This window comes from Saimiri boliviensis, chromosome 5 (genome assembly GCF_048565385.1).
Source record: "Saimiri boliviensis isolate mSaiBol1 chromosome 5, mSaiBol1.pri, whole genome shotgun sequence".
NCBI classification, from domain to species: domain Eukaryota; kingdom Metazoa; phylum Chordata; class Mammalia; order Primates; family Cebidae; genus Saimiri; species Saimiri boliviensis.
This window is the reverse complement of record NC_133453.1, coordinates 134,472,747-134,492,991: the sequence shown is the minus strand read 5'-3', so window position 1 is coordinate 134,492,991 and position 20,245 is coordinate 134,472,747. Positions and strand designations below refer to the sequence as shown.

The following is a 20,245-nucleotide window of genomic DNA, read 5'->3' as shown; positions in this document are numbered from 1 at the left end:
CTCCTTAGAATCATTCATCTCTGCGTCTGGATTCCATCAGGAGGTTTTTTTTTTTTGTTTTTTTTTTTTTTTTTTTTTTTTCAGACGGACTCTCGCTCTGTCACCCAGGCTGGAGTGCAGTGGCATAACCTCAGCTCACTGCAACTTCCACTTCCTGGGTCCTAGCAATGTCTCAGCCTCGCAAATAGCTGGGATTACAGGCATGCACCACCACACCCAGTTAATTTTTTTTTTATTTTTAGTAGAGGCAGGGTTTCACCATATTGGTCAGGCTGGTCTCAAACTCCTGACCTCATGTGGTTTGCCTGCCTCGGCCTCCCAAAGTGCTGGGATTACAGGCATGAGCCACTGTGCCCGGCCATCCATTGGGACTTTTAAACACTCAGGATACAGCCCCGTCCCATGGCCATGAGGACTGAATACAACCCTAGGCAGTTGCCCACCCACGGCCTCTGAAATGGCTCACGGCCGATTCTCCGGGAGAGATTCTGCTGTCAGCGATTATCTCAGTTTTTGGACTTGTACCTGTTTGGATTTGGCTAGCCACTGGATGACCCATTTAGATTCCATAATCTGGCTTCTGAACAGAACAACTAGGGCCAGGTAGGGGTAGTTCACGCCTGTAATCCCAGCGCTCTGGGGAGGCAAGGCAGGAGGATCGCTTGAGGTTAGGAGTTCGAGGCCTGGGCAACGTGGCAAGACCCTGTCTCTACCAAAATACAAAAAAAGTAGCCAGGCATGAGGGTGCATGCCTGTAATCCCTGTGCTTTTGGAGGCTGACGTGGGAGGATTGAGTCCAGGTGTTCAAGACCAGCCTGGACACACAGTGGGACAATTTAAAAGTTAGCCAGGTATGATGGTGCCTGTAGTCTCAGCTACTCAGGAGGGTGAAGTGGGAGGATCCCTTGAACCCAGGAGGCTGAGGGTGCAGTCAGCAGTTATCATGATCTTAGCTCACTGCAACCTCCACCTCCTGGGTTCCAGCAATTCTCCTGCCTCAGCCTCCCAAGTAGCTGAGATTATAGGCATGCGCCACCATGCCCGGCTAATTTTTTTTTCTGCCCACCCTCCCCCTCTGCCTAATTTTTTTGTATTATTATTATTATTATTTATAATGAGCCCTGCCTAAGCAGAACCTCAAAACATCAGGTTATAAACTCATAATTGTTCCTCTCCACGGAAATCTTTATTAAAGGGCAAAATATTTATTCGTTTTAAAGAGAAACCAGAGCATTTTTTTGTATTATTAGCAGAAACAGGGTTTCTCCATATTGGCCAGGCTGGTCTTGAACTCCTGACCTCATGACCCCATGCCTCGCTCAGCCTCCCAAAGCGCTGAGATTATAGGAGTGAGCCACCACCACTCGGTTTTGTGTAACTAGAATTTAAGCCTCAGCCTGTGGGTCAGGGATCAAGCAGAGGATCTCACAAAGCAAAGAGTGGGCGTCTCTTCTGCAAGCTGCCACTACGCAGTCACAGCAACAGGCTCAGGGAGCCCTAAGAGCAGCTCTCAGTGAGGAATGGTGCCGGGTGGAAAGCCCGTGTCCCTGTTAGTGACAGTGGGAAAGAGAAAGGCCAGGGTCAGGGAAGCGGTGGCTCTTGGCCAGAAGAATATTCCACAGAGCAGAAGGCAGGACGTTCCATTCGGTCACCTTTCGGGGCCCATCATATAGCCAGGTGTTGTCTGACCTTGCCATGGCTTCCAGACCCCCTCGGAAATCCAATGAATATAAGTGACCACTCCCCAGAAAGACACACACACACATAGATTTTGCACATGAATTCAGGAGGTTTGTGTCCTCCTAGAGCCAACACGCAGGCACCCTAATCTCAAACCTCTGCTCTAGGTAGAACTATAGAAAAGCAGTTTATGGAACTGTTCGACCTGGCTCCTGCCCGTGCAGAAACTGTTTACTGAGCGGGAGGTAAGATGAGACTGGAAGGTACAGACAGTCAGATGTCAGCAAAGAGAAAGCCAGGAGCCTTCAGACACACACTCCCGCAGAGCAGACGGCTGCAGGCGCCGTGTGGCTCTGAACACAGCTTTCCTGACAGGAGAGACGAAATGGGGACACAACATCTGTTTTGCATAATCTTCTCATTGCAGAGGCAGCCAACAGAACCTGCGGCCCCAGAAACGTTTCCCCTGCGCTGAAGCTTATCCGAGAACAGAAAAGATAGGGGGAAGCATGTTTCGATGTAGATGAAACTGGCCAATATGATAAGAAAATGAAATTGTCATCATGTATGAGGAAGCTCCAGGGTTTTATGTCCCCAAATTCAGGGACTCTGGTATTTAGTGACAATGTAGTACGCATGGGGAGTTCACTGGGTCACTCCTACACTCTCTCAACACCAGACTGGAAGTAGCAGAGAAGTAAAAGCTCTTGCTTATACATTGGGTTATCCGTGTGTTTTTGTTTGTTTGTTTAGAGAAGGGGTTTCACCATGTTGGTCTGGAGGCTGGTCTCGAACTCCTGACTTCATGATCCACCCACCTTGGCCTCCCAAAGTGCTGGGATTACAGGTGTGACCCACTGTGGCTGGCCTTTTTTTTTTTTTAAAAAATACGGGGTTCCACCATGTTGGTCAGACTGGTCTTGAACTCCCAACCTCAGGTGATCCACCCGCCTTGGCCTCCAAAGTGCTTGGATTACAGGCGTGAGCCACCACGCCCGGCTTTTTTTTTTTTTTTTTTTTTTTTTTTTTGAGACAGAGGCTCGTTCTGTCCCCAGGCTGGAGTGCAGTGGCAGGATCTCAGCTCATCGCAACCTCCACCTCCCCAGTTCAAGTGATTCTTCTGCCTTAGCCTCCCAAGTAGCTGGGATTATAGGCATGGGCCAGCACGTCTGGCTAATTTTTTTTTTTTTTTTTTTTTGTATTTTTAGTAGAGATGGGGTTTCATAATGTTGGCCAGGTTGGTCTTGAACTCCTGACCTCAAGTGATCTGCCTGCCTCAGCCTCCCAAAGTGCTGGGATTACAGGTGTGAGTCACTGCGCCCAGCTGCAAGCAGCATTTTTTTGTTTTAAATTGAGACAGGGTCTTGCTGTCACCTAGGCTTGGCTCACTGCAGCCTCCACCTCCTGGGTTCAAGCGATTCTCATGCCTCAGTGTCCCAGGTAGTTGGGATTACAGGTGCCCTCCACTGTGCCTGGCTAATTTTTGTATTTTTAGTAGAGACGGAGTTTCACAACCTTGGCCGGGCTGGTCTTGAACTCCTGACCTCATGATCCACCGTCCTTGGCCTCCCACAGGGCTGGGATCACAGGCATGAGCCTCTGGGCTGCAAGCAGCTTTTTTAGAATGTCCTACAGGAGATGAGATTTGTGAAGCCGACAGCATAGCACAGTTGTTAGGACACCGGACTGTGGACCCTCAGTTGGCTGACCTTGGTGGCTCAGATTCCAGCTCAGCCATTTCCTTTCTGGATGGCAATGGGCAAAGCACTGAAGCACTTTCTGTTTAAATTTTCTCATCTATCAAATGAGGATGACAAAAGCATGACTGTGAGGACTGACGCACATAAAGCGCTCAGACTGCCACATCCAATAGGGTGGCTGTCAGCCGCAGTGCCTGCTGAGCGTCTGAAACGGGGCTTATCTATCCCAGCTACTCCGGGCTGAATGGGAGGCGGAGGCTGCAGTGATAGTGCCCGGCACTCCAGCAACGGTACGAGACTCCATCTCAAAACAAAGAAAAAGAATGTGGCTTGTCTAAAATGAGATGTGCCCTGCTTGGTGGTGGTGCTCAAGCCTGTAAACCCCGCACCTTGGGAGGCTGAGGTGGGAGGCCAAGCACAGTGGCTCACACCTGTAATCCCAACAGTTTGGGAGGCTGAGGCAGGAGGCCAGGCACAGTGGCTCACACCTGTAATCCCAGCCCTATGAGAAGCTGAGGTGGGAGGATCGCTTGAGCCCTGCAGTTTGAGACTAGCTTGGGCAACATCATGAAACCCCATCTTTATATAAGTACAAAATGTTATCAGGGCGTGGTGCTATGTGCCTATAAATACAAAAAAAAAAAAAAAAAAAAAAATTAGCCAGGTGTGGTGGCACATGCCTGCAGTCCCAGATACCTGGAAGGCTGAGGTGGAAGGATCCCCTGAGCTCAGGGGAGCTGGAGGCTGTAGTGAGCTGTGATCACACCGCTGTGATCACACCACTGTACTGTACTCCAGCCTAGGCAACAGAGTGAGACCCTGTCCTTAAAAAAAAAAAAAAGTAAAATAACTCACAAATTATTGATTAGATTGGGTTAAATAAAATATATTATTTGTTTTTCAAGATGGAGTTTCACTCTGCTGCCCAGGCTGGAGAGCAGCGGCACCATCTTGGCTCACTGCAGCCTCCGCCTCCTGGGTTCAAGCAGTTCTTGTGCCTTAGCCTCCTGAGTAGCTGGGATTACAGGTGTGCGCCACCATGTCTGGCTAATCTTTTGCATTTTTTTTTTTTTTGAGACGGAGTTTCGCTCTTGTTACCCAGGCTGGAGTGCAATGGCACAATCTCGGCTCACCGCAACCTCCGCCTCCTGGTTTCAGGCAATTCTCCCGCCTCAGCCTCCTGAGTAGCTGGGATTACAGGCACGCACCACCGTGCCCAGCTAATTTTTTGTATTTTTAGTAGAGACGGGGTTTCACCATGTTGACCAGGATGGTCTCGATCTCTCGACCTCGTGATCCACCCGCCTCGGCCTCCCAAAGTGCTGGGATTACAGGCTTGAGCCACCGCGCCCGGCCTAATCTTTTGTATTTTTAGTAGAGACAGGGTTTCACCATGTTGTCCAGGCTGGTCTCAGATTACTGAGCTCAGGCAATCTGCCTGCCTCGAACTCCCAAAGTGCTGGGAATATGGGCAGGAGCCACCACACCTGGTCTGTTTTGTTTGCTTTTTCTTTTTTTGAGGCACGGTTTTACTTTGTCATCCAGGCTGAATGAGTGCTGTGGTGTGATGTCAGCTCCCTGCAGCCTAGATGTACTGGGCTCACGCACTTGTCTCACCTGGGCCTTTTGAATAGCTCTGACTACAGGCATACGCCACCGTGCCCTGCTAATTTGTTTTATATGTTTAGAGGTGGGGTCTTGTTAAGGCTGCCCAGGCTGTTCGCAAACTCCCGAGCTCAAACAATCCTCCCGCCTCAGCTTCCCAAAGTATTGGGATTACAGGTGAGAGCCACCGTGCCTGGCCTTGAATGGCAGTTTTAAAGGCTTCTCTCGGTACCGTCTCTTGCCTTGGACTTGGCAATCTGGAAAACACTGTTTCCTTCCCAGCTTGTCCTATTCACTGGCAGTGAGAGCCCCAGGTATTTCCTCTTATGCTCCCAACTCCCAGCGCCTCTCCAGGGCTGCCCAGCTCCCAGTGAATTTCCCAGTGAATGCAGGTGGGACTTTCTGGGTGCCCCGTCTCTCATCACCTCCCCTCTCCCACCAGCTCTGGGCCTGAGCACCTCTGTGTCCCCCAGAGTCCACCCACCTGGGTGCGGTGGTCACTCTCAGGTTTTCTCCTTCGGCCCCACACTCCTGAGGCTGGATCTGTGATGCTGGGGAGATGGGAAGCTGCCAGAAGGGGCTACTGGCAGACTGCCAAGAGGCTGCCACAGAGGCCTCTGCCCTGACAAATTCACCCCTGGGGCCCTGGGTCTGTCCTCAGCCTGGCAGTTGGTGGAGAGGAGATCCGGGTCTCAGCTGTGGACTCAGACTAATCAGTTGCTCAGAAGGCCAATATAGACACCAGATGGTAAGTTTTCAGTGCATTTAGTAGAGTGAGACGGTTTTTGTTTAGGAAACTATCTTGATCAGCCACTTTTGTTGAGGAAGGGGAGGTGCTAAGGGCGTGGGTGAAGGGCGGTGCTTAAACACAGGAATCAAACGGCTTTACAGAGAACGCGGATTCAACGGCGAGGCGGGGGAGGCGGTGGGGGGGGAGGTGAGGGACGAGGGACCCCAAAAGAGAAGAGACTGGAGGAGCGGGGAGAAAACAAAATAGCAAAGTCAGAGCCTGGGAGAGGTGAGAATTCAGTGCCAGAGACACCAAAGGGATTTTTTTTTTTTTTTTTGATAAGGAGTTTTACTCTTGTCGCCCAGGCTGCAGTGCAATGGCACGATCTTGGCTCAGTGAAACCTCCACCTGCCAGGTGCAAGCGATTCTCCTGCCTTAGCCACCTATAGCTGGGATTACAGTGCACATCACCGCACCAGGCTATTTGTGTGTGTGTGTGTGTGTATTTTTAGTAAAGATGGGGTTTCTCCATGTTGGCCAGGCTGGTCTCAAACTCCTGAGCTCAAGTAATCCACCTGCCTCAGCCTCCCAAAGTGCGGGGATTACAGGTGTGAGCCACTGCTCCCAGCTGCCTTTGTTTTTAAATTGGCCATTTTTGTTGTTGTTGAGTTGGGGGAGTTCCTTCTATGCTCTGGATATTAATTTTTTTTTTTTTTTTCTTTGAGACGGAGTTTCGCTCTTGTTACCCAGGCTGGAGTGCAATGGCGCGATCTCGGCTCACCGCAACCTCCACCTCCTGGGTTCAGGCAATTCTCCTGTCTCAGCCTCCTGAGTAGCTGGGATTACAGGCACGCGCCACCATGCCCAGCTGATTTTTTGTATTTTTAGTAGAGACGGGGTTTCACCATGTTGACCAGGTTGGTCTCGATCTCTTGACCTCGTGATCCACCCGCCTCGGCCTCCCAAAGTGCTGGGATTACAGGCTTGAGCCACCACGCCCGGCCTGGATATTAATTTTTTTAATCAGATATATAATTTGCAAATTTTTCTTCCATTGTGTAGGTTGCTTTTTCTCTCTGTTGATTGTATCCTTTAATGCACAGGAATTACACGTTTTGATGGAGTCCCGTGTCTGCACTGATACGGTTTTGGTGATGTAATCCCAGTTGCCTATTTTTGCTTTTGTTGCCTGTGCTTTTAGTGTCATATCCAAGAAATCACTAACTCCAGTGTCATGAACGTTCCCCCTATGTTGTCTTCAAGAGTTTTATTTTTTTAATTTTTTTTTTTTTTTTTAGACGGAGTTTCGCTCTTGTTACCCAGGCTGGAGTGCAATGGCGCGATCTCGGCTCACCGCAACCCCCACCTCCTGGGTTCAGGCAATTCTCCTGCCTCAGCCTCCTGAGTAGCTGGGATTACAGGCACACGCCACCATGCCCAGCTAATTTTTTTGTATTTTTAGTAGAGACGGGGTTTCACCATGTTGACCAGGTTGGTCTCGATCTCTTCACCTTGTGATCCACCCGCCTCTGCCTCCCAAAGTGCTGGGATTACAGGCATGAGCCACTGCACCCGGCGGGTCTCGAACTCTTGACCTTGTGATGCACCCACCTCAGTCTCCGAAAGTGCTGGGATCACAGGCGTGAGCTGCCGTGCCCAGCTGTATTACTTTCTTAAAAAGAACTTCTAGCCATGCGCGGTAGCCCATGCCTGTGATCCCAGCACTTTGGGAGACTGAGGTGGGCGGATCACCTAAGGTCAGGAGTTTGAGACCAGCCTGAACAATATGGTGAAACCCCATTTAAAAAAAAAAAAAAAAGGACTTCTGGTCGAGCCCAGTGGCTCATGCCTGCAATCCTAGCACTTCGGAAAGCCAAGGCAGGAGGATAACTTGAGGCTGGAGTTGGAGACCGACTTGGGCAACATAGCAAGACCCCATCTCTACCCAAAAAAAAAAAAAAAAAAAAAAAAAAAGCCAGGCATTAGTGGTGCATTCCTGTAGTCCCAACAACTTGGGAGGCTGAGGTAGGAGAAGTGCTGAAGCTCAAAAGTTCAAGGCTGCAGTGAACTATTGCTGGTGCCACTGCACGCCAGGCTAGGTGACAGAGTGAGACCCTGTCTCCAGAAAAAAAAATTGGAAAAACTGGAAAAAACATTGTGCCTGTACTGAACATGTACTTTTTCCTTGTCATTACCTCCCGAACAATAAAGCATAACAACTATTTACATAGCATTTAGATTTATTAGGTATTATGAGTAAAGTCTAGAAATTCAAAGTATATGGGAGAAATTGATATCAGGGACTTGAGCATGTATAAATTTGGGCACCCAAGGAAGATCCTGGAACCAAACCCCCACAGATGCTGAGGGCCCACAGCAGGGTGTTTAGCCCACAGGCCTTAACTCTCTTCACTGCCTGGCCCTTGGCAGGCCTGACTAGTGGATCACAGATACTGAGGGCCCACGGCAGGGTGTTTAGCACACATACCCTAACTCTCCCAACTGCCTGGCACTTGGCAGGCCTGACTAGTGGATCACAGATGCTGAGGACACACGGCAGGGTGTTTCGCACACAGGCCCTAACTCTCTCAACTGCATGGCTCTCGGCAGGCCTGACAAGTGGATCACAGATGCTGAGGGCCCACAACAGGGTGTTTAGCACGCAGGCGTTAACTCTGCCTTGCCCTCGGAAGACCTGACTAGTGGATCACAGAGACTGAGGGCCCACGGCAGGGTGTTTCGCACACAGGCCCTAACTCTCCCAACTGCCTGGCGCTTGGCAGGCCTGACTAGTGGATCACAGATGCTGAGGACACACGGCAGGGTGTTTAGCCCACAGGCCTCAACTCTCTGCCTGGCCCTTGGCAGGCCCGACTAGTGGATCACAGATGCTGAGGGCCCACGGCAGAGTGTTTCGCACACAGGCCCTAACTCTCACTGCCTGGCCCTTAGCAGGCCTGACTAGTGGATCACAGATACTGAAGGCCCTCGGCAGGGTGTTTCGCACACAGGCCCTAACTCTCCCAACTGCCTGGCTCTCGGCAGGCCTGACAAGTGGATCACAGATGCTGAGGGCCCACAGCAGGGTGTTTAGCCCACAGGCGTTAACTCACTGCCTGGCCCTCGGAAGACCTGACTAGTGATCACAGATACTGAGGGCCCACGGCAGGGTGTTTAGCACACAGGCCCTAACTCTCCCAACTGCCTGGCACTTGGCAGGCCTGACTAGTGGATCACAGATGCTGAGGACACACGGTAGAGTGTTTCGCACACAGGCCCTAACTCTCCCAATTGTCTGGCACTTGGCAGGCCTGACTAGTAGATCGCAGATGCTGAGTACACACGGCAGGGTGTTTCGCACACAGGCCCTAACTCTCCCAATTGCCTGGCACTTGGCAGGCCTGACTAGTAGATCACAGATGCTGAGGGCATGCGGCAGTGTGTTTCGTACACAGGCCCTAACTCTCCCAATTGCCTGGCCCTTGGCAGGCCTGACTAGTGGATCACAGATGCTCAGGGTTCACCGCAGGGTGTTTAGCGCACAGGCCTTAACTCTCTCACGGCCTAGCCCTTGGCAGGCCTGACTAGTGGATCACAGATACTGAGGGCCCACAGGGTGTTTCGCACACATGCCCTAACTCTCCCAACTGCCTGGCTCTCGGCAGGCCTGACTAGTGGATCACAGATGCTGAGGGCCCGCAGCAGAGTGTTTAGCACACAGGCGTTAACTCACTGCCTGGCCCTTGGCAGGCCTGACTAGTGGATCACAGATCCTGAGGGCGCACGGCACAGTGTTTCCCACACAGGCCCTAACTCTCCCAACTGCCTGGCCTTTGGCAGTCCGACTAGTAGATCACAGATGCTGAGGGCCCACTGCAGGATGTTTCGCACACAGGTCCTAACTCTCCCAACTGTCTGGCCCTCGGTAGGCCTTACTAGTGGATCACAAATGCTCAGGGCGCACTGCATGATGTTTCGCACACAGGCCTTGACTCTCCCACTGCCTGGCCCTTGGCAGGCCTGACTAGTAGATGACAGACACCGAGGGCTGACTCCACGGTGTTTAGCAAACAGGCCCTAACTCTCCCACTGCCTGGCCCTTGGCAAGCCTGACTAGAGATCACGGAACTCTTTTCAGGTGGGCTTCTAGGCAACCACGACTGATCAGAACCGAAACCTGTTTCCTTTTTTTTTTTTTTTTTTTTTGAGACTGAGTTTCGCTCTTGTTACCCAGGCTGGAGTGCAATGGCTCGATCTCGGCTCACTGCAGCCTCTGCCTCCTAGGTTCAGGCAATTCTCCTGCCTCAGCCTCCTGAGTAGCTGGGATTACAGGCATGCGCCACCATGCCCAGCTAATTTTTTTGTATTTTTAGTAGAGACGGGGTTTCACCATGTTGACCAGGATGGTCTCGATCGCTTGACCTCGTGATCCACTCGCCTCGGCCTCCCAAAGTGCTGGGATTGCAGGCTTGAGCCACCGCGCCCGGCCCAACCTGTTTCCTTTCTAATGAAACTCGGATCTAAATTACTGAACAGGCAAATCTTGTTCAAGGGAAAAGGACCAATGCGTGCAATAAATTCCATCTAATGTTGACTACAGGGAGGCCAATTCTAAAAATGTATTTTCTGTTTGATCAAATGAGGGGAAGCCTCAGGAGATCTTGTGGCACATCCTGTGAGAAAATTTTATAATCACTGAGCTGGAACTGGAAGTCCTGCTCTGTTCCAGGCAAAACGACTAACTTCCTTATTCTGCATGGGGCATTATTATGCATGTTAAGTGATCTTACGAAAGTGAGTGGGTTAGTGAGGGTTCTCTAGAGGGACAGAACAGGATAGATGTATGTGTGAAAGGGAGCTTTTTGTCTGTTTCTGAGATGGAGTCTCACTCTGTTGCCCAGGATGGAATGCAATGGCAGGATCTCGGCTCACTGCAACCTCCGCCTCTCAGGTTCAAGTGATTCCTGCCTCAGCCTCCCAAGTAGCTAGGACTATAGGTGCCTGCCATTACACCTGGAAACGTTTTCTATTTTTGTAGAGACAGGCTTTCACCATGTTGGCCAGGCTGGTCTTGAACTCCTGACCTCAGGCGATCCACCCACCTCCCAAAGTGCTGGGATTACAGGTGTGAGCCACCGAGCCCAGCAAAAAGTGAGTTTATCAAGGAGAACTGACTCAGACAATCACTGGGTGAAGTCCCATGATAGGCTGTCTGCAAGCTGAGGAGCAAGGAAGCCATTAGTGGCTCAGCCCCCAAAACTGCAAAAGTAGGGAAGCCGACAGCATAGCCTTCAGTCTGTGGCCGAAGGCCAGAGAGCCCCTGACAAACCACTGTGTTGTCCAAGAATGTAAGTCCAGGAATCCAAAGGCTGAAGAACCCCATGATGTTTGAAGGCAGGAAGTAGGGAACACAGGAGAAAGATGAAGGCTGGAAGACTCAGCACCTCATCTCCTTCCACCATCTTCCACCTGCTTTATTCTCACTGCCCTGGCAGCCGACTGGAAGGCGCCCACCCAGATGAAGGGTGAGTCTTCGTCTCTCGGTCCACTGACTCAAATGTTCATCTCCTCTGGCAGCATCCTCACAGATACACCCGGAAACAATACTTTGCATCCTTCAATCCAGTTAAGTTGACACTTAATATTAACCATCACGGTGAGGGTGATAAAGCTCCATTCACAAGAAAAGTAAGAAAGAAATCCAGAGACATCCTCATGCCCGCCCCCCCACTTTTTTTTTTTTTGAGACAGGTCTCACTCTGTCACCCAAGCTGGAGTGCAGTGGTGCAATCACTGCTCACTGCAGCCTTGACCTCCCTGGGCTCACGTGATTCTCCCACCTCAGCCTCCTAAGTAGCTGGTATTACAGGTGTACACCACCACACTCAGCTAATTTTTATCTTTTGTACAGATGGGTTTTTGCCATGTTGCCCAGGGTGGTCTTGAACTCCTGGGCTCAAGCAATCCTCTCACCTCAGCCTTCCAAAGTGCTGGGATGACAGTTGTGAGCCACCGTGCCCAGCCTTTTTTTTTTTTTTTTTTCATTAAAAAAAATTTTTTTTTAGAGGCAGAGTCTCCCTATGTTGCCCAGGCTAGATGCAGTGGCTATGGAACTGGAATGGGAACTGGGCTGGAACTGGAAGTCCTGCTCTGCTCCGGGCAAAATGATTAACTTCCTTATTCTGCATGGGGCGTTATTATGCATGTTAAGTGATATTAAGTGAGTGGATTAGTGAGGGTTCTCTAGAGAGACAGAACAGGATAGATGTACGTGTGAAAGGGAGTTTTTGTTTGTTGCTGAGATGGAGTCTCACTCTGTTGCCCAGGCTGGAGTGCAATGGTGGGATCTTGGCTCACTGCAACCTCTGCCTCCCAGGCTCTTAGGTCCCCGTGTCCTCCAGGGTCTTGTCAACCAGGCCGCCTCACTCATAGCACACTCTCTCCTCAAGCAAACTTGTCAGACTCATGGCTTCTATTACTGCCTCTGTACTGAGAATGTTTAGTAGTAAGCAACATGTGGAATATGCAAAATGATAACATACGAACCAAGGACACCGTGTAAAGGGAGGCAGTGGAGAGAGGAAGAAAAAGCACTGATGGGCCAGGCGAGGTGGCTCATGCCTGTAATCCCAACACTTTTGGAGGCCAAGGCGGGCAGATCACCCAAGGTCAGGAGTTTGAGAACAGCCTGGCCAACATGGTGAAACCCCATCTCTATTAAAAATACCAAAAAAATAGCTGGGTGTGGTGGCTTGTGCCTGTAATCCCAGCCATTTAGGAGGCTGAGTCAGGAGAAACACTTGAACCCAGGAGGTGGAGGTTGCTGTGAGCTTAGATCCTGCCACTGCACTCCAGCCTGGGCAACAAGACAGAAACTCCGTCTTAAAAAAAATAATGAGGCCGGGCGCAGTGGCTCAAGCCTGTAATCCCAGCACTTTGGGAGGCTGAAGCGGGTGGATCACAAGGTCAAGAGATCGAGACCATCCTGGTCAACATGGTGAAACCCCGTCTCTATTAAAAATACAAAAAATTAGCTGGGCATGGTGGCACGTGCCTGTAATCCCAGCTACTCAGGAGGCTGAGGCAGGAGAATTGCCTGAACCCAGTAGGTGGAGGTTGCAGTGAGCCAAGATCACGCCATTGCACTCCAGCCTGGGTAACAAGAGTGAAACTCCGTCTCAAATAATAATAATAATAATAATAATAATAATGATGATGATGATGATGATGTTGGCAACTCCATGCGCTGGGTGCTTGTTCTGGAATTATCCTTCTTAATTCTCATAACAACCCTATGAAGTAGGTACTATTCTTAGCCCAGATCTGTGGATGAGAAATCCATCTCATCTGCAAATCTACAGAGTAACAACAAAAAGCCAGGCGAGGTCGCTCATGCCTATAATCCCAGCACTTTGGGAGGCTGAGGTGGGTGGATCATCTGAGGTTGGAAGTTCAAGGCTAGCCTGGCCAACATGGTGAAATCCTGTTTCTACTAAACATACAAAATTAGCTGGGCATGGTGACACGCACCTGTAATCCCAGCTATTTAGGAGGCTGAGGCAGGAGAACTGCTTGAACTTGGGAGGCGGAGTTGCAGTGAGCCAAGATCTTGTCACTGCACTCCAGCCCTGGGTGACAGAAAAAAAAAGATTAGCTGGGTGTGGTAGCAGATGCCTGTAATCCCAGCTACTTGGGAGGCTGAGGCAGGAGAACTGTTTGAATTTGGGAGGCAGAGGTTGCAGTGGGTGGAGATCGCGCCACTGCACTCCAGTCTGGGCGACAAGAGCAAAACTCCATCTTAAAAAAACAAACAGGCCGGGCGCAGTGGCTCACGCCGGTAATCCTAGCACTTTGGGAGGCCGAGGTGGGTGGATCACCTGAGGTCAGGAGTTCAAGACCAGCCTGGCTATAATGGTGAAACTCCATCTGTAAAAAAAAGCAAAAAACCACTTGGGTTCCCCAGACAGTCCTGCTGTATGACTATGGGCAAGTTAACTTACCTCCTCAAGGCCTGGACTTCTCATCCACAGAACTGGGCTAAGAATAGTACCTACTTCATAGGGTTGTTATGAGGATCAAGGAGGATAATTCCAGAGCAAGCACCCAGCGCGTGGAGTTGCCCACATGATTTATGTCTGTCTCTGTTGTCACTTGCAGGGGTAAAGAAGCAATGGGCCGATGCGAGATTAAACTAAGAAATGGCAGTTTGGATTCAGGTTTTGGAAATATACACGGGTAGTGGACTTCTGGGGTCTGTTTGTCAAGGGCATTCCTAACTGGAGAATGCAGATGTCATGGGGCTGTGAGCCTAGGAGAGGCAGCCCCGTCTGAAGGCTGCTGCTCTCTTTCTAGCCATCTGGATGACCTTGTGGGCACCTGACGGGATACATTCGGCAAGTGGCTGGCCAGGACGCCCATTCCTGAAATAGCCGCCCTGCAGTGTGGGAGGTGCCAGTGGATGAGAATGTTAAACAACTTGAAGCCTGGCAAGGAAAAGGTCACCTCTGGGGCTGTGTCCTCGGGGAGGGAACACAATTGTCAGAGGAAGGAGTCTGAGTCCTTAGGAAGTCTATTGGAGCTGCCCTTAGCACTGTACAGCTGCCAGGTCCTGGGCTACGCTCCACAGGCTCCAAAGCTGGACCGGTGGCGGCGGGCGTGGTGTCTACAGCCAGCTTGCACAGGCTCCTGAGAGCCACTTGTTAAGTTTTCAGGAATTTTGCCAGCTGCTTCTTACACACAGTCATTATTAAAAGCTAAGTTATATAAACTTATGATGAAATTACATTAAAAGGCTCAAACTCATCACTTTCTAATTATTTTACTAGTATTTATGCATTTGAGGATATTTATGTCTGTTGCATCTATATGGTGGAAATATACAACTCTGTTCAGTGATGCCGTGTTGGTAGTTTCAAATCGGTCATAGTGGAAGTATTTACACAGAAATCAGTAAATGTTACAAGTCAGCATACACACACACACACACACACACACACACACACACACCACTGGAGCTGGTTGTTAAACATTTACCACTGCCTCACTGGACAAACTGATTTCTTTTTTTTTTTTCCTTCTCCCAAGACAGCATCTCGCTGTCACCCAGGCTGGAGGGCAGTGGTGCCATCTCGGCTCACTGCAACCTCCACCTCACCTTAGCCTCCCGAGTAGCTGGGATTACAGGTGCGCACCATCATGCCTAGCTAATTTTTGTATTTTTAATAGAGATGGGGTTTTGCCATGCTGGCCAGGCTAGTCTTGAACTTCTGACCTCAGGTGATCTGCCAGCCTTGGCCTCCCAAAGTGCTGGGATAACAGGCATAAGCCACTGTACCCGGACCAGACAAACTGATTTCTAGGAAGTTTGTTCTTAGTCATTTCTCGTGAGTTTCAGTATTAGCCATCTGCCCCAGATAAACAGGGCCTGAGTTCCACTGCAGGTTTTTGGGTCTCCCAGGCCAATATCCAAGTGAGCTGCCTTATATGTTCAAATCTCACTAGTCCTAACCCGGCCAGAGATGAGAATGATAGTTGGCCATTATTCATCACTTATCACATGTTGTGTCCACCTTCAGCTGAGTGTTTTTTTTTTTTTTTAAAGACGGGGTTTCACCATGTTGGTCATGCTGGTCTTGAACTCCCAACCTTAGGTGATCCGCCCACCTTGGCCTCCAAAGTGCTTGGATTACAGGTGTGAGCCACCAGGCTTTTTTTTTTTTTTTTTTTGAGAGACACAGTCATACTCTGCCACCCAGGCTAGAGTGCAGTGGTGTGATCTCGGCTCACTGCAACCTCCCACCACCAAGTTCAAACGATTCTCCTGCCTCAGCCTCCCTATTAGCTGGAATTACAGGTACATGGCACCATGCCCGGCTAATTTTTGTATTTTTAGTAGAGAAGGGGTTCACCATGTTGGCCAAGCTAGTCTTGAACTCCTGAGCTCAAGTGATCCACCTGTCTTAGCCTCCCAAAAATGTTGGGATTACAGGCATGAGCCACCGTGTCTGGCTAGCTGAGTATTTTTTAACCAGCATCACATTACCATCACGTTGGTACAAAGCTGCTGCTCTACCCATTTTACAGATGAAAAAGTGAACCACAGAGAAGTCTGGAAACTCTCCCAAGGCAACCAGCTAGGACAACTTGGAGACCTCAGGGAACCACAAGCCCTACAGATAAAGAATAATCTGATCATCTGATAAGGGAATTTAATTAAGTGATTCAGTTGCCACCCCTTCATGCCGCCAACCCTGACTTCAGTTTACAACCACCACAGGGCATCCTTTCAGTGTGGTTTTATTGTTCTTAGTCACAGACAATAAAACTGTGGACTCACAAAATATGGCCTAACCTAGGTCTTTAGGAGACTTTTTTTTTTTTTTTTTTGAGACAGAGTCTCACTCTGTCACCAGGCACCAGGCTGGAGTGCAGTGGCCCAATCTCGGCTCACTGCAACCTCCGCCTCCCGGGTTCAAGCAATTCTCCTGCTTCAGCCTACTGAGTAGCTGGGACTACAGGTGCATGCCACCACACCCAGCTAATTTTTGCATTTTTAGTAGAGACGGGGTTTCACCTTGTTAGCCAGGCTGATCTAGAACTCCTGACCTCAAGTGATCCACAAGCCTCAGCCTCTCAAAGTGCCGGGATTATAGACATGAGCCACTGCGCCCAGTGGTTCGTTTTTTCTTTTCCTTTCTTTTCTTTCTTCCTTCTTTCTTCTTTCTTTTTCTTTCTTTCCTTCTCTCTCTCTCTCTCTCTCTCTCTCCCCCCCCACTCCCCCCTCTCTCCCTTCTCCCCTTTCTCTCCCCTTTCTGTCTTTCTTTTGAGACGAGGGGTTCTATCATGTTGGCCAGGCTGGTTTTGAACTCCTGACCTCAAATGATCTGCCCGCCTAGGCCTCCCAAAGTGCTGGGATTACAGGCTTGAGCAACTATGCCCTGCCTTTGTTTCTTTTTTAAGAGATGGGAGTTTCACTATATTGCCCAGGCTGGTCTTAAACTCCAAACTCAAGCAATCCTCCTACATTGGCCTCCCAAAGTGCTGTAATTACCAGCAATGGCCCATAACATGTAACACGTAAGCATATACAATGGTAATCTGCCAATTTACAATGTAAAAATATCTTGTAGAAGAGAAAAATGCCCTAAAGTACTAAGTAACAATTGAAGGCGAAAAAATAACTATTTTATCAATTCTTTTTTTTTTTTTTTTTTTTTTTTGAGACAGAGTCTCACTCTGTCGTCCAGGCTTGAGTACAGTGGTGCCATCTCGGCTCACTGCAACCTCCGATTCTCAGGTTCAAGCAATTCTCCTGCCTCAGCCTCCTGAGTAGCTAGGACTACAGGCATGTGCCACCGTGCCTGGCTACTTGTTCTGTATTTTAGTAAAGACAGAGTTTCACCATGTTGGTCAGGCTGGTCTTGAACTCCTGACCTCGTAAGTGGTCTCAAAGTTTGTTCTTAGTCATTTCTCGTGAGTTTCAGTATTAGCCATCTGCCCCAGATAAACAGGGCCTGAGTTCCACTGCAGGTTTTTGGGTCTCCCAGGCCAATATCCAAGTGAGCTGCCTTATATGTTCAAATCTCACTAGTCCTTGGCCTCCACCTTGGCCTCCCAAGGTGCTGGGATCGCACCCACCTTGGCCTTCCAAAGTGCTGGGATCGCAAATGTGAGCCACCTCTCCTGCTCCACTGTGAAAGATTTAAAAAAGCATAAAGCTTCTGTACTTCAGGAAGATACTATAGGAGTTTTTAAAAAGGCAAAAATCGCCGGGCGCGGTGGCTCAAGCCTGTAATCCCAGCACTTTGGGAGGCCGAGGCGGGTGGATCACGAGGTCAAGAGATCGAGACCATCCTAGTCAACATGGTGAAACCCCGTCTCTACTAAGAATACAAAAAAAAATAGCTGGGCGTGGTGGTGCATGCCTGTAATCCCAGCTACTCAGGAGGCTGAGGCAGGAGAATTGCCTGAACCCGGGAGGCGGAGGTTGCAGTGAGCCGAGATCGCGCCATTGCACTCCAGCCTGGGTAACAAGAGCGAAACTTCGTCTCAAAAAATAAATAAATAAATAAATACAAATAAAAATAAAAAGGCAAAAATCTTCTAATAGATACTATAGAGGAATAGTTTCACAATCTTGGGATAGGAAAAGATTTATTACATAGGACACAGAAATCATACACATGTTGGCTGAGCGCGGTGGCTCACACCTGTAATCCCAGCACTTTAGGAGGCCAAGGCAGGCAGATCACCTGAGGTCAGAGGTTTGAGACCAGCCTGGCCAACATGGTGAAAACCCATCTCTACTAAAAATACAAAAATTAGCCGGGCGTGGTGGCGAATGCCTGTAATCCCAGCTACTTGGGAGGCTGCGACAGAAGAATTGCTTGAACCTGGGAGGTGAAGGTTGCAGTGAGCCGAGATCATGCCACTGTACTCCATTCCAGCCTCGGCAACAGAGCAAGATGCCATCTCAAAAATAAAGAATAAAAAATAGAAAAATAAAGATATGTTGGCCGAAAAGAAAGAAAGAGGGAAAATTTGTACAAATAGTGGGTTGATTTGGTTTATTTGGGCCAAGCTGAGGAATGCAACCTGGGAACACAGATTCAAGTTGTCCTGAATCCATGCTCCAATCGGCAGTACAGATGGGCTTTTTTTTTTTTTTTTTTTTGAGACAGAGTTTCGCTCTTGTTACCCAGGCTGGAGTGCAATGGCGCAATCTCGGCTCACCGCAACCTCCGCCTCCTGGGTTCAGGCAATTCTCCTGCCTCAGCCTCCTAAGTAGCTGGGATTACAGGCACGTGCCACCATGCCCAGCTAATTTTTTGTATTTTAGTAGAGACGGGGTTTCACCATGTTGACCTGGATGGTCTCGATCTCTTGACCTCGTGATCCACCCGCCTCAGCCTCCCAAAGTGCTGGGATTACAGGCTTGAGCCACCGCGCCCGGCTGGGCTTTTAAAGGAAAAGAGGGGAAGCAGTCCCTAAATTGCCTACCAAGAATTTACATTAAAATAACATAAACTATTGATTGGCTATCCATTGATTTTTTCCTATCAGAAATTCCAGGACATGAAGATAAGGGAGAAAAAAAAGCACCTTTAAACAACTGCCCGAGGCATAAAATGGGAGGGCATGGGGGATGTGACTGAAGTCCCATACCCAAGTCTCTCTGGGCCCAATACATTTGTAGACCTCACAGAGACTGTTCGAGCTGTTTTACCCCCCGCCTCAGGTCAGTAAGTTGGACTACTTTAAGAGATTTTGTGCATCAAAAGATGTGTTAAAAAAATAAAGCAAGCCACTGAGTGGGAGGACATTTGTAACACATACATCCAAAAAGGAGACTCCGCTGGACACCGTGGTTCACATCAGTAATCCCAGCACTTCGGGAGGCCGAGGCGGGTGGATCAGAAGTTCAAAACCAGCCTGGCCAACATGGTGAAACCCCGTCTCTACTCAAAACAAAATAAAGCAAAGCAAAACAAATAAACAAAAAATTAGCAGGGCACGGTTATATGTGCCTGTAATTCCAGCTGCTTGGGAGGCTGAGGCAGGAGAATCACTTGAACCCAGGAGGCAGAAGTTGCAGTGAGCTGAGATCACGCCACTGCACTCCAGTCTGGGTGACAGAGCAACACTCCATCTCAATAAATAAATAAATAAGTGACACTTTGGGAGGCTGAGGCGGGCGGATCACGAGGTCAAGAGATCGAGACCATCCTGGTCAACATGGTGAAACCCCGTCTCTACTAAAATTACAAAAAATTAGCTGGGCATCGTGGTGCATGCCTGTAATCCCAGCTACTCAGGAGGCTGAGGCAGGAGAATTGCCTGAACCCAGGAGGCGGAGGTTGCGGTGAGCCGAGATCGCGCCATTGCACTCCAGCCTGGGTAACAAGAGCGAAACTCCGTCTCAAAAAATAAATAAATAAATAAATAAATAAATAAGTGAATAAGGGGACTCATATAAAAATGTACATTGAGGCTGGGCACGGTGGCTCATGCCTGTGATTCCAGAGCTTTGGGAGGCCACTTGAACTCCTGACCTAAGGGATTACCTTAGGACAGGAGTTCAAAACCAGCCTTACCAACATGGTGAAACCCTGTCTCTACTAAAAATACAAAAATTAGCTGGGCGTGGTGGTGTATGTCTGTAATTCCAGGTACTCGGGAGGCTGAGGCAAGAGAATCTCTTGAACCCAGGAGACGGAGGCTACAGGGAGCCAAGATTGCACCACTGCACTCCAGCCTGGGCAAAGGAGCAAGACTCTGCCTAAAAGAAAGAAAAAAAAAGTGCTGGGCGCGGTGGCTCAAGCCTGTAATCCCAGCACTTTGGGAGGCCGAGGCGGGTGGATCACGAGGTCGAGAGATCGAGACCAACCTGGTCAACATGGTGAAACCCCGTCTCTACTAAAAATACAAAAAAAATTAGCTGGGCATGGTGGTGCGTGCCTATAATCCCAGCTACTCAGGAGGCTGAGGCAGGAGAATTGCCTGAACCCAGGAGGCGGAGGTTGCGGTGAGC

The 20,245-nt window shown here is 49.4% G+C and overlaps 1 protein-coding gene and 1 non-coding gene across 2 annotated transcripts in view; both read right to left on the bottom strand.

Annotated features, from left to right (window-relative positions):
- SEMA4B (semaphorin 4B) overlaps nucleotides 1–6,552 on the bottom strand; it is a 93,708-nt gene extending 87,156 nt beyond the window's left edge. The window contains exon 1 of the mRNA XM_074400013.1: nucleotides 5,470–6,552. The gene's annotated coding sequence lies outside the window, so the exon portion shown is untranslated. The remainder of the gene's footprint in view (nucleotides 1–5,469) is intronic.
- Nucleotides 1,118–1,234, bottom strand: LOC120368265 (U5 spliceosomal RNA). The gene has a single exon (XR_005582451.1). It is a non-coding gene; the product is annotated as a U5 spliceosomal RNA (small nuclear RNA).
- Nucleotides 6,553–20,245: the final 13,693 nt, after the last annotated feature.